The sequence below is a fragment of the Lemur catta genome, chromosome 2 (assembly GCF_020740605.2).
Source record: "Lemur catta isolate mLemCat1 chromosome 2, mLemCat1.pri, whole genome shotgun sequence".
Lineage (NCBI taxonomy): Eukaryota > Metazoa > Chordata > Mammalia > Primates > Lemuridae > Lemur > Lemur catta.
The window spans coordinates 114216192-114230186 of NC_059129.1; the positions used below are offsets into that span (position 1 = coordinate 114216192).

The window sequence follows — 13995 nt, forward strand, 5'->3', positions numbered from 1 at the left end:
TGTGTAAGAGCCCAGAAGCAAGACAGAGCGTGACTGGGGCATCACCTGTGATGGGGGGTGGGCACAGGGGGTCCAGAAAAGTGGTCAAATTATGAATTAGATCTTTATTTCACATATAGGGAGTTTTAACTTTATGCTGAGCACAAAGATATTATTGAAGTATTTTAATTAGTAGAGTTTAATGGTCAGACTTGTATTTTCAAAAGAGTATCCCAGTGTAAAGGGAATCCTTGCACACTGTTGGTGGGGATGTAAATTAGTACAACCATTACATAAAACAGTATAGAGTTTCCTCAAAAAATTAAAAATAAAACTACCATGTGATCCAGCAACCCCACTACTCTATATATATCTAAAGGAGATGGAATTAGTATGTGGAAGTGATATCTGCACACCCGTGTTTATTTCAGCATTGTTCACAATGGTCAATATATGGAAACAGCCTGTGTGTCCATCCGTGGATGGATGGATAAAGAAGAGAAGGAAATCCTGTCATTTGTAACAACATAGATGAACCTAGAAGACATTATGTTGGGTAGAATAGGCCAGACACAGAAAGAAAAATACCACATGACCTCACTTGTATATGGCATCTAAAAAAGTTGAACTCATAGAAGCAAAGAATAGAGTGGCAGTTACCAGGGGCTCAAGAGGAGAGAGGGTCAAGGAGATAGCAGTGAAAACATGCAAAATTTCAGTTAGACAGGAGTCAGTTCAAGAGATCTATTGTACAACATGTACAATATATGATACAATAACAATGTATCATATGCTTGAGAATTTCTAAGAGAGTAGAGTTTAAGAGTTTTCACCACAAATAAGTATCTGAGGTAAACAAAACAAAAAGAGTACTCCAGAGGCTGGACTAACTTAGTGGCAGTGGAGATCAAAAGATGTAAATGGTCATTTGAAAAGTTAATAAAGTACGATTTTGTGGATTGGTTGAGGGAGGGATGAGACAGAAGAAAAGTCAGGAGGGGGTAACACTTTGTGTTCTGGTTTCTGCGCCGTTCTCTGCAATAAGGAGCATGAAGGGAGGCACGCAGTCAGGGAGAGACAGGAGGGGATGAGTTTGGTTTCAGACCAATGAGTTTGAGCTTTTGACTGAAGGCATCAAGCAGGGAATTAATTGCAGGTGTCAGAAGCTTATTATGTAGCTCTGGACTGGTGGTTTGCATATGGAAGCCTTCAGCAAACGTGGAGTTGAAACCATGGAGCTGGAAGAATAACCTTCACAAATATTACTCAGTGAGTAAAATCCATTATAAATGGAACCTCAGAGACCCTGGAAACTTTAAGGGATAGACACAGGAAGAATCCACAGAGGGGAGAGGACAGAAGGAAATAAGGAAAATCATGAGAATTTGATGTGCTGGGGTCAAGAAACAGATCAACAGTGTCAGATGCTGCACAGGCATCTGACAATAAGGATTCAGAAGGACATTTAGCAACCAGAAGGTCATTGGTAGTTTTGTAGAGAGTGACTTAAAGTAGAGAAGGTGAGACAGGTAACAGTGGGGTTTTAAATGTGGACATGGGGACAAGAACATTAAATAATCTTTCAGTTATTTTGGTTGAAAATGAAAGGAGGATAAGGGGTAGAGACTAAGGCACATGGAGTCCAAATGAGTTTTTTGTTTGTTTAACTTTTGTGATGGGAGAAACTTGAGCAAGCTTATGTGCTTGAGTGTCTGAAGTTAGCAAGAGAGGTGAGATCCGTGACAAGGCATGCAAGCCATGCAAGTCTTTTTTGGACACCTCTCTATTCCAGTAATATTTTAAAAGAGATTGTTGTACTCCTAGAGTAAGTTTTCTCCTGACTTTGAAGGCATTAAAATTTAAACCTCAAAAGAGAAGATGATTTTGTAAAAACATAATATATTCATTTCTTTTTTCATATTCAAATACACTTTGTGTAATTTTGTTTCTTGGAAATATAAGGAAAATTTGGTCCCTCTACACTAAATAGTATTTTATATCTGAAAGTAATGAATAGAAGGCAGGAAAGAGGAAATTCTTTCTTTCTTTATTGAATCTAAAAACTCCAGGTAATGACCAGACTATTCCTAGAACTGGGTGGATGGTGCACAAAGATACTTTGTTTTGGCATGAAAAGGCTCTGTTGAAATTGCTGTTTTTAAGTTAAAGAACTATGTTAACTTGGTTTCACGTCTAGGAAAGCATTGATACTTGCCAATTTTGAAAGACCGAAACCTTTAGGGGGGAAAAGAAGTTTAAATGGTTGTGAGTAAAAATATAGAACATATATTTTCTTAAATTGTCATACTTGGATTACCTCCTGGTTTATAAGCGTTATCAGGAGGAATGATTTTGTTGCTCTATTTGTTAAATAGCTTTGCAGATGGAAAGTTTTTGGATTTTTTTTTAAATCTATTTTGAAATGAGCTACATAACAGGAACGTGGCTTTCTGTGAATTAGCTGAGATGACGACAGCACTGTGTGGGGTAGGAGTCCCAGTAGGGTTTAGTTTACATAGGACACAACTGCCTTCTCCACAGCACACTACAGAATGTTAGGGCAAAGCTCAGAATTAGTGCCAAGGTGTGAAATACAAACTTAGACTGCCAAATGTATTCAGAAACGAACTTAACTAATGTTCACAATTCAATTTTAATAAGTAGAACCCATAATTCTCAGTATCCTGCCTTGTTTTCAAGACCAGTCCCAAGATTTGGTTACTGGTTTTGCTGTAACTCTAGATGTATCGTCTGCTATAGTTCAACAAACACTTATGCAAAAAAAAAATATGTGTAGTACAATCAAAATTTTAACAAAAATATTAGAACTTTAAATAAGAAAAAAATAATTCCACAACCTGAAAAATAAATTTGTATTGGTTCCTTCTTCTTCTCTCTCAGTACATTTTTTTCATACATGCTTTTACATTCTTATATTATGTAAATACAGTTTGTATTCTGTTTTCTCATTTAACATTATAAGATATACTTTTGCATATTTTCTCTACTTGAGGCATTAGACATAGCCAGATCTCACTGAGATCTTTTTCATTCTTCATGGTTTAACTAAAAGGCCTCTTCCTCCATTAAGAGTCGAAAATAGTCTCCCCTGTGCTTCTCTGCCTGAACTGTGGTTATTTATGCCCATGTCTATCTCCCCTGATAAACTGGAAACTTCTTGAAGACAGCAGTTTATTCATCTTTAAATTCCCCATAGTATAATAGCTGGTCAAATACCTTGCCCATCGTAGGCACTGAATAGATATTTGCATATTGAATTGAATAAAACCAACTCATAGAATCATTTACAGCAAAGTGATTTAATGAGAAGTTGAGGTGAGAAGAAATGACCAAAGCCATAGGAAGAAAGGCTTCAAACAATAAGTGAGGAGAAGTTAAAGAAGTGCAGGTGTTTACCTTGAAAGTCTGAAGGGACATGGTAGCTGTCTTCTAGTATTTGAAGATCCATTACCAAGAAGAGTGGGTAAACACGTCTTATAGGACCCTAAGAGAAAAGTAAAAACACCTTGTTGTATACAGGGAATAAATTTGGGTAGGTGCTAGGTTACTCCTCTGGGCCAAAATGTCTATTTTGCAGTAATTTTTTTTCTGAATCTATTACCTTAAATTTGCCAATGCTTCAGTCAGTGTACTGGTCTGCTTACTCACCAATTCTCAAAAATCGCCTTGCATTTGCAAAATTTCACTGTCTTATTTCACTTTTAAGAGTTGTTAAGTGAATTTACTATGATTGTTTTCGATAACTAAACCACCAATGGCTTTTGCTTTTTGCCATTTTTAAGATATTTATGCATATTTTAAAGGCCAGGAGAAAATGACCCGTCAAGAGGGAGAGAGAGAGAAGTTATAAAAGGTGTCTTGTGGGTTCCATAAATTTTTTAAATCTTAAAGTTGTTTCTTAAACTAGTACCTGGAATTTTCACTTGTTCCTTTTTACTGAAATTGAACATGTAGGTAAGTTTTTTTTTTTTTTTTTAAGGCTTTCCTCTCCCACTAGAGTAATGCTAATTATTACCCTGTGGTACTGGCTCAACTAAAAATATTTCCTATGTCATTTCACTACTGTGAACTATATATTTACACTTTCGTAACTATATGTCTGAACTTCCAACTTGGTTAACTTTATAAGAATATGGGGGTGTTTTTCACATGAAGGTATATATTCATATAGTATGTACTTTTATTTATATTCCTTTCAATATATGCTTTTGGAGGGAGAACAGTGAATTATGAATGAGAATACTGAATTGTGAATGATTGCAGAATTCAAAATGTTCTTAAAAAGGAAGCATAAAAGAGTTTTTAATTTCTAAAATTAATTTTTTGAAATACTGCTTTCTAAATATCAAAGAAGACAAATATTAGCAAACTTTTATTGAATATTCCCTATCTGCCAGGTACTGTTCTAAGTGTTTTACATAAATTAACTCATACCCCTCTAATCAACCCCATTTAATTGGTATATTCTCTTCCCAATTGTACAGATACCAATGGTGGAGAAGGGAGACATTAAGGAGAGATTATGATGAGGGCGTAAAGCCAATTTGATTCTAGAATCCACTCTTTTAACTGCTACATGCTATAGCTTTGTAAGCTAAAGCTAAGGCTTTAGAGAGCTTTAACAGAACTTCGGTCTTTTTGTAAATAAGTTAGAGCACACCTCAGAATTATAAAATTTTAGAGCTAGAAGAGATACTTAAGGTGAATTAGTCCATCTCCAAGACGGATAGTTGTATATGTCCCTGGAACTCGAGGATACACAGCACATAAAACAGCACCAGGATCTTGTATGTGATTCCCATTTTAGAGTTCTTTTAATAAAGTATCTGTGTACTGTCTTTATTTTATGGTTGTAAAAAAAACTGTAATATCTGATTTAGGTTATGCAAAAAGAAAGTACAAAACATTTAAACAAAATAAACTCATTTTTTCTTTTAGAAATTTTTCCCTCTCTAAAGTATAACCAAACATCTAGTCTGTTTTAAAAATTCTACCTTTAAAAATGTAAATTTTATCATAGTTAAATAAATATGTACTCATTCTGTTTAGCTGAGCACATATTACACATTTATCTTTCAGTCTAAATAGTTACTCAGGCTGGGCGTGGTGGCTCACCCTTGTAATCCTAACACTTTGGGAGGCCTAGGTAGGAGGATCAATTGAGGCCATGAGTTTGAGACCAGTCTGAGCAAGAGTAAGACCCCGTCTCTACAAAAAATGCAACAAAAAATTAGCTGGGTGCGGTTGCACATACTGTATTCCCAGCTACTTGAGAGGCTGAGTCAGGAGGATCGCTTGAACCCAGGCATTTGAGGTTGCAGTGAGCTGTGATGATGCCATTGCACTCGACCCCAGGCAATACAGTGAGACCCTGTCTCAAAAAAATAAATAAATATTCAGTAATTTGCATCAAAAAATCTCTTCATACTAATATTCTTTAGGGCTTGAGTAGAATTTAGGAGTTATCTTCCCAAAGAATCAAGATAAATTATTGCCTCCTAAAGTATTGTTTGCTTACCATCTATTAATACATCTCAATATGTTTTCCAAGGAAAAATAGGATTGTATTTATGATTCTTTTCAATAATTAAGGAAGAAACATTTATTGCCCTTTTAAATTCCCAAATCTGAATACGCTGTCTACCTACTAAATAAAGCTTCATAATTCACCACAAATTATTCCGTCTGTGCCTCATTGTTGCCATCTTCACTGCAGTGTTTCGAATTTGTTTAACTGTCCAGTAGAGGGCAAATTGGGACTGAGCATTTGTGATCCAGCAACTCTTTTGATTCTTAATTTTGATTTAGGGAATTTATCTTTCACATATGTATGCATATAATATATGTATAAGGTTATTCATTGCAGCATTATTTGACATAGCGAAACATTAGAAACAATCTAAATGTTCATCACTTTGGGAAATAAGACTGGTTACAGTAAAGTGGAATGCTAGGCAGTGATTAAAAACAAAAGGCAAGGAAATTCTCTCAACTCTAAGCAAGATACAGTACAAAGAAAACGACACTTAAGCACATCAAGTAAAAGTGCCAAATACCAAACACAAAGTAGTAAGAACAACCCAGAGGAAAAAGGCATTATTCTTTCTCATTGCATGGTGATATGAAAATATCTCCAAAATACATTGTTAAGTAAAGAAAGCCAAGTGAATATCATTTGCTAACATTTAGGTTAAAAGGGGGACAAAATACATATATTTGTATTTCTTATATACCTTTAAAATGTTTCTGGAAGGAAACAGCAACCATTTTGTGGAATGAATGGAGAAAAGAAGACAACTGTAAAAGAAACTTGTTAATTGTATACCTACTTTATACATTTTTGTTTTTGAACTGTGAGAATTTATGACCTTATTTAAGAAACTGAGTTAAAATTTTTTAAAATTAAGTGGATAAGGGATCATAAAAATTCCAGTATTTAGGAAGGAAGAAAGAAGTTTAAGTGACTTAAAAAGGTGGTTGTATGTAGAAAAATACATTGGGACTTGTGTCATAAAACAATACCACATTAATTGTATAGTTATTATTTTAACTATATAAACCTCATTTTAGTGAATCTTTAATTACTATGAGAATTCTATTAATTCTTTCAAAATTACATGTCACGGTGATTTTAATGTGCTTTTCTCTAATGATCATGAAGTTGAACACACTTTCATATTACTGGTCATTCGGACATCATCTTTTGTGAAGTGCCTGTTAAGTCTCTTGACCATTTTTCTGTTGGGTTGGTTGTCTGCATTTTTCTTCCCGATTTGGAGTTCTTTTGATATTTTCTGGATATGCTAAACTTGTCATTTATACATTGCAGATATCTTCTCACACTTTGTTTGCATCTCCACTCTCTTAACAATATCTATTGGTAAACAAAGGTTTAAATTATATTTAGTCCAATTTATCAAATTTTTTATGGCAAGTGCTTTTAAAGTCGTGTATAAGAAATCTTTTCCTTCCTCAAGGTCATAAAGATATTTTTCTTGATCATCTTTGGAAAGTTTATTACTTCACCTTTCGTATTATAGCTACAATCTACTGGGTTTAAGGTAGGAATCAAGACTAATTTTTTTTTAATGGATATTTAAGTGACTCAGGACAATGTATTGAAAAAACCACCCTCCACACTGCTCTGTAGTGTCAGTATAGCTATTGACACTATAGAGCATCCATAATGTTAAGTGTTTTTGTTCTGTACCCTTTCTCTTCCATTGTTCTGTTATCTATTGTCTATTCTTTTGCCAATGCCACACAATTATAATTCCTATAGCTTTACAATTAGTCTTATATCTGGTAGAAAAGGTTTTGCTACTTTGCTTTTCTAGATCAAGAGTATTTTATCTTAGTCCATTGAGGCTGCTATAACAAAATATTATACCATAAACAGGGTGGCTCATAAACAATTTACCAGCAAAGCACCCTACAGAAGTTTTCTGTTTGGGAATATGCCTTTCTCCCTCTGGTTGCCTCTTATTTGTGTTTGGTATTTAGCACTTCTACTTGGTGTAGCTAAGTGTGGTTTTCTTTGTACTATATTTATCTTGCTTAGAGTTGAGAAAATTTCTGAAATTTTGGGCTTGATGTTTTTCATTTTTTTAAAAAATTCGAAGGCATCTAGCATAGGGCTGTGTAGAAGCTGCCGAGTAAACAAAAGAGCATGTGTGTCAGTGGAGCAGCCACCTTCATAAAATCACTGATGAATAAAGTTATGGGGACATCAGTGAATCTGAAATACATCTGCCCCTATGGTGCTCCATAAAGTAATTAATGCACACAAAGTACATGGAACTGTGCTTTGCATGTAATAGGTGCTCTGTATGTTTCATTATTGTTGTCATTACTTTTGTTATGGTATTCTCTTCTCCTCTGCCATATTAACATATTTCCATTTTTCAGAACAGAGGAAGTCTGAAATCCCCTAGTATCAAGTGAACGAAAAGCCAAAGCATCTGTAAACTACCCTGACCAATACTAAAAACCAAGATCAAAATCATAAGCTGTACATTTGGTAAATTGAGCTTTGAGGCCCGAAATTTATACTCTTCTCTATCCTTTTCTTTGGAGGATTTAATTAATCAATCTGCCACTTTTCCAGAGGTCTGCCTCACCTGAGTCACTAAATTACTTTTGAGTTCTCCCAGGTGTCAAATTAGCCATCTAGCTTGAGGGTTAAGTGGATAATGGTGTCTCATATGGACACCTTATAGATTATTTTAGAGTTAAGCAATTTTTTCTTGGAAGGATGGGCATGTTCTTGTTCAGAAGAATAGGAGAGCATATTTTACAGTGATATAAATAATGATATTAGCATCAAACACACATATAACTGCAAAGTATCTTTAAATATATTAAGTACATATAATCCTGTGAATAGAAATTGGATGACGTGTTATTTAAAATGTTAACCTGATACTAAAAAATTGACATTTAGTGAGATATATGGTATCATGGCTATGGTTTTTTTTTTTTAATTCTTATTTTTTAGACCCATACAGAAATATTTATGAATGAAAGAGCATGATGTCTGGTATTTGCTTCGAAATAACATGGAGGGCCATATGGATCATGGCACAGAAGAAACAAGATCGGCCATAAGTTGACAATTGTTTAAACTAGAAAATGGCTAGTTAAAGATTAATAATACCAATCTGCCAACATTTGCATATGTTTGTAAATATCCCTAATAAAAAGTTTTTAAAACATTGGATTAAATGAATTAGTACCATTAAATCCCAAGTTACTAGAAGAGGATATCAACACTATTTTAATTGCTACATTCTCAAGTTCCATGAAGGTGGGATTCATGCCTTAATCTACTTTATGTCATGGGCCCTTTATAGTGCCTGTCATATTGTAGGAGCTCAGTATGATCTTTTTGGGTGTATGATCTTTGTTCTCATTATTGTAAAAAATTTTCAGTGAAACATTTTCAGCAAATTTCATATACTCATGTAAACTATACTTTACTAGAAACTTCTCAGTAAGTAACACCAGTCATCAAGCTATTCACGTCAAAAACCTAAAATAACCCTTGATTTCCTCTCTTCATCACCAAATCCCATTGGTTATACTTAAAAGAAGACATACAAATGGCCATCAGTGGCCATATATATGAAAAAGTGCTTAACATCACTAATCATTAGGGAAGTGCAAATTAAAGCCACAATGAGATATCATTTCATACCTGTTAGGATGGCTAATTATCAACAAAAGATAAGTGTTGGCAAGGATATGGAGAGAAGGAAACCTTTGTATACTGTTGATGGGAATGTAAATTAGTACAGATATTATGGGCAGCAATATGGAGGAACCCCCCAAAATTAAAAATAGAACTACCATATAATCCAGCAATCCCAGTACTACATGTATATGCAAAGGAAATGAAATTAGTTTATTGAAGAGATATCTGCACCCCCATATTCATTGCAGCATTGTTCACAATAGGCAAGATATGGAAACAATGTAAGTGTCCATCAATAGATGCATGGATAAAGAAAATGTGATATATACACAATGAAATACTATTCAGCCTTAAAAAGGAAGGAAATACTGTTATTTGTGACAACATGGATGAGCCTGGATGACATTAAGTGGAATAATCCAGGCACAGAAAGACAGATACCACATGATGTCACTTATAGAGAATCTTAAAAAGCTGAACTCAAAGAAGCAGAGAGTAGCATAGTGGTTAGCAGGGACTGCGGGGTGGAGAGGGATTGGGGAGATGTTGGTCAAAAGATATAAAATTTCAGTAAGGAAGAATACATTCAAGAGATCTATTGTACAACATGGTGACTATAGTTAAGAATATTATATTTGTAAACTTGAAAATTGCTAAGAGAATAAATTTTAAGTGTTCTCACCACAAAAAAATAAGCCCGTGAGGTAATGCATATGTTAACTAGCTTGATGTAACTGTTCCACAACATATTTCCAAACCATAAATATGTACAATTTTTATTTGTCCATTTTAAAAATTTCATCGATTCCCAAATACAAGCCGTATCTGGCTCCCACTTGCTGCGTAGTTGAGCCACCCATCATCTACTGCCTGGACAACTGCAGTGCCCATGTGCCCCTCGTGAGAGAGCCGCTGCAATCCAGACTAGACTGCCACTGTTCTCCCAAGCTTCACTTTCGTTCCTCTACAGCCCATTCTCTAAGAACCTGAATAACTTGTTTTAATGTAAATCAGGGCATGTCCTTCCTCCTCTTAAAACCAGTGATTCATAGTGAATTTAGAATAGAATCCAGACTTCTTATCATGGCCAAGAAGGCCTGTGTGATCTGTCTCCCACCTTACTCTGCATTTCCTACCATTCTCTCCCTCTCTTGGGATGTGTTTGGGCCACTCAATTCTGTGCTCTGAACATAGGCATATCAGGCACCTTCTTCCCTGGGCCGTTGTCCTTGTTTGCTTGCAGTCTCTTCCCCAAGTTCTCTGCATGACAGGCACTTCAGTTCTCAGCTCAAGCTGTCACTTCCTTAGAGATACCTCCCCTGATTCCTTCAAAACACTGGTTAGAGTAGCCTTGTTTATTTACTTGTTTGTCATCCCTTTCATTCCAGTGGAAACCCTATGTTTCTCTCTCAACTCTCCAAAAGTTCATCGTAGTGTCTAACCAATAAAAACCACATTTCACTGAAATCTAAGATGCGGTCAGTTGTAGGATGCAGTACTGGATTATGTGCCACCAGGAAAGTAGAAACACTGCAAATTAAACTACGGCACAATGCTACAAATACTGATTATAAAACAATCGACTTTTGAGATAGTAAAATGTGTTTTTAAAATGCATTCATGAATTAATGGAATATATACCTTGTTGAATAAATAAATAAATTCACTCTTCTTAATCATGATTACTTGCTTACTAGTGAACTTTTGAGGAAATTAGTCTGAAAAATATATACATGTCAAGGCCAAGAGATTGCACGGGTTATGAGAAACACTATATTATGAAAAAGAAGATAATGTTAGTATGAAGAAGTATGAGTAATTGAAAGAAGTGTATGAGTAATTGTTCCAAACTGCCAATTACTGGTTTACCAGCCATGTTTCAAATTCTGTAGGTCTTGAGTGGGCCAGGAAACTTGCATTCTCAACAAACATTTTAAGAGCTTCATATGCAATTGTTCTGGAAATAGATTCGGCCCTATACTGTACGAGGAGGTAGGACAGAAAAGATGGGGACATAGACTGGAAGAATTGATAGTGGAAAAATATGGGAATATGCATCTGATTGCTTCTGTGTGTTCAATAAAATATGAGGTCATTGGCTCCGTGTAGTAGGGGAGGGGGTTGGGAGCTTTGAGAAAGAAGAGAAGGTATAGAATAGTCAATACAGAGAGTATGAAAACAAGAGGAAGTAATATGTTCTACGGAAAATAAAAGGTTTGCAAACAGATTTGAGAAACTCTGAAGTACAAGACAAGGTGCTTGGCTAGATGTTGGATGATGTCCCAATGTGGTGGAGTAATGAACACCCTCTACTAAAGGAGCAGCAAGACAGCCTGCCCCACTGCGCTGCCTCGATTGTTCTAGTCCCTAAACTACATTCCCTTCCATAAGACCTGACTGTTCTTGGGGGGCTGTGAAATTGCTGCTTCCATTGTTACCATTTATATAGTTAAATAAACTCATAGGTGAGGGAAGCTGGATTCAAACACTGACTTGGGAATAAATTGAGGCTTTTAACCACTAAAGTGTACTACTGCTCCCCAATTAATAAAAGCTTTTTGAGGTGGCCCAAGTGAGCCACTTTTTTGTGGGATGAAAAGAAACTCTTTCACATGCTGAAAACTGAATAGTTTTCTATTTTTATAGGAAAAAATTCAGACTCCTAAGACACCTTCATACTGTGCTCTTGTGCTCTGATTCAAGTTCCTCTGCATAGCCTCATCTTTCCATATGTACACTTTGTGGTTCAGTCTTACTGCTCATCTTTAAGCACCCCCTCCCAAGGCTGGGATCTTCAAGTTCAGATGCAGGTGCATTTGGCATTATACAAGTTGGTCTGGTTGGGGTGTGTTAGTGTGCACTGTTCTCTCACTGCCAGGCCTTTGCCCATGTTGTCTTTTCTATGTGCATGGAACACCTTCACCCTTGATTGGCTAAGCCCCACGAACCTTAAGATCTCACTTGAAACCTCACTTCTAGGAAGCTTCTTCTGAACCTCCCAAGTCTGAGGTTGCCGTTTCCCCATTTCCTCCCCTGGTACCCTGCACTCACCACTTTGTGCCCTGATTGCCTCTTCACTGATAGGCACCTGCAAAGCATCAACACCTAACGCAGCACCGGGGCTCAAAATTGGGCTTGATAAATGTCAATGGAATGTTAAAAGAGGAAACACTTAATCATTTTTCACATGTTTTAGTTATATACTTCATTAAGCCAGGTTCTTATTTTGGTACACAGGAGTTTTTAATCTATATAAAAAAATCTCAGGAGGACTTTTTTCTTAAGGTATAACTCTAAAAAAAGTTATTATGAAACAATTTGGGTTATAACAGCATTACCATAACACTATAACATGGGTAATAATAAAATCTGATTGTCACTGTGAGCAGACTCATCAAAAAAAGTAGAAACATTGGGCAAATATTTTTTAAAAACCTCTCTGGACCATGTTGTATTATAATAGTAGCATAAAATTCTGCAGCCATTTATACTTTCAACAGGTCAGTACTAATAAGGTGGTTTGTTCAAACCAGACTTTTCTATTTCATTATCCATTTAGCTCATGTCCTTTACTGGTATTAAACATGTCATTCCCGTGTGTCCTTCAGCTAGTAACTTCTTAACACTTTTCCTCAAGTTTGTGCCAGATAAAGAGCAAAGTTAAAAGTTACTATGAATTTAGTTTTTTCTTTTAAATGGCTCTCTGTGCCGATGTTTTTCTTTCCTCAGACTATGTGGCTTTCTCCCATTACTGCCTGAGTCTTCATAGAGTGCTTTTCTCATGCATGTGGATGAGTGGATGTGTTTTGATTTCTCAGAAAGTCAGACTCAGCCAAGTGAAAAAGAAAGGTTCATCACTGTTTTCCATTTGGAGTGTTGAGGGCCTCCGTTTACTACATTAGGAAGGACAAAAAGAGATTATGATGCCAAGAAGATAAAGAGTTAATGTTCACTGCTTATGGAAACCGCTCTAGCTACTTCCTATTTCAGAGTGGTTTATTTTCTTCACCTTTTAAACATTAGTTGTGTCTACACTTTGTGCTTTAGTCTTTTACCATAATCTTTAATACTAGCCATATCTGGTATCCCATACCTAATGCTAAATGTAGCATTCAAATATATGCTCTCTTCCCTCCAAATCTATCTCTGTGGTCCTTTGAATACATTAATTTTGTAAATTACCTCAGTAGCAGCCAGATCTGTAAGGATTTTTTTGTTTTGTGTTACACGGTTGTAGTTGGCTTAATTTTGTTACTTGTTCCTGTGATTTTGCTGATATAGAAACTACTTCATGTTCTTGACATGGAAGGGTCAGGGGAAACAGTTATTTTTGGTAATGGTTTTTAAGCTACTAGATATTATACTTTTAAAGTAATAAAACGTTCTTGAAGTTTAGTGCTGACGTACTCTGTAGTGAGGTTGAAAATCCAAAACACCTTTTAGTTGGCACGTCGTCCAAATGCTGTCTCACCCTGCAGTTCCTGTAGTTGGCACATCTTCTGAACGTAGTTTGACCCTGCCGTAGTTTCACCTTGCACCCTGCCGTTTCCAGAAGGATGGGATGAAATTTGCTTCTTTAGTGAGCCTGTGGCTTAGGCCCATGGATGTTCACAAATACAATGATCAGAGAAGACTTAAACACCCTATAAATCGTTTTGGAAGCATTATATAGTGATAGACATTTTAGTACTGCCTAATACAGGTATCAAGGCGATTACCATTCTTTATGTTATCTTAAGAAATTACAGATAATCCTTTACTGTGGTCATGAAATAAGCAATAATTGATACTTACATACACAC

At 35.8% G+C, this 13995-nt stretch overlaps 1 protein-coding gene across 1 annotated transcript in view; it reads left to right on the plus strand.

Annotated features, from left to right (window-relative positions):
- The window catches only part of RNF217 (ring finger protein 217), a 100804-nt gene that overhangs the window by 54391 nt on the left and 32418 nt on the right, over positions 1–13995 (plus strand). The window lies entirely within an intron of this gene.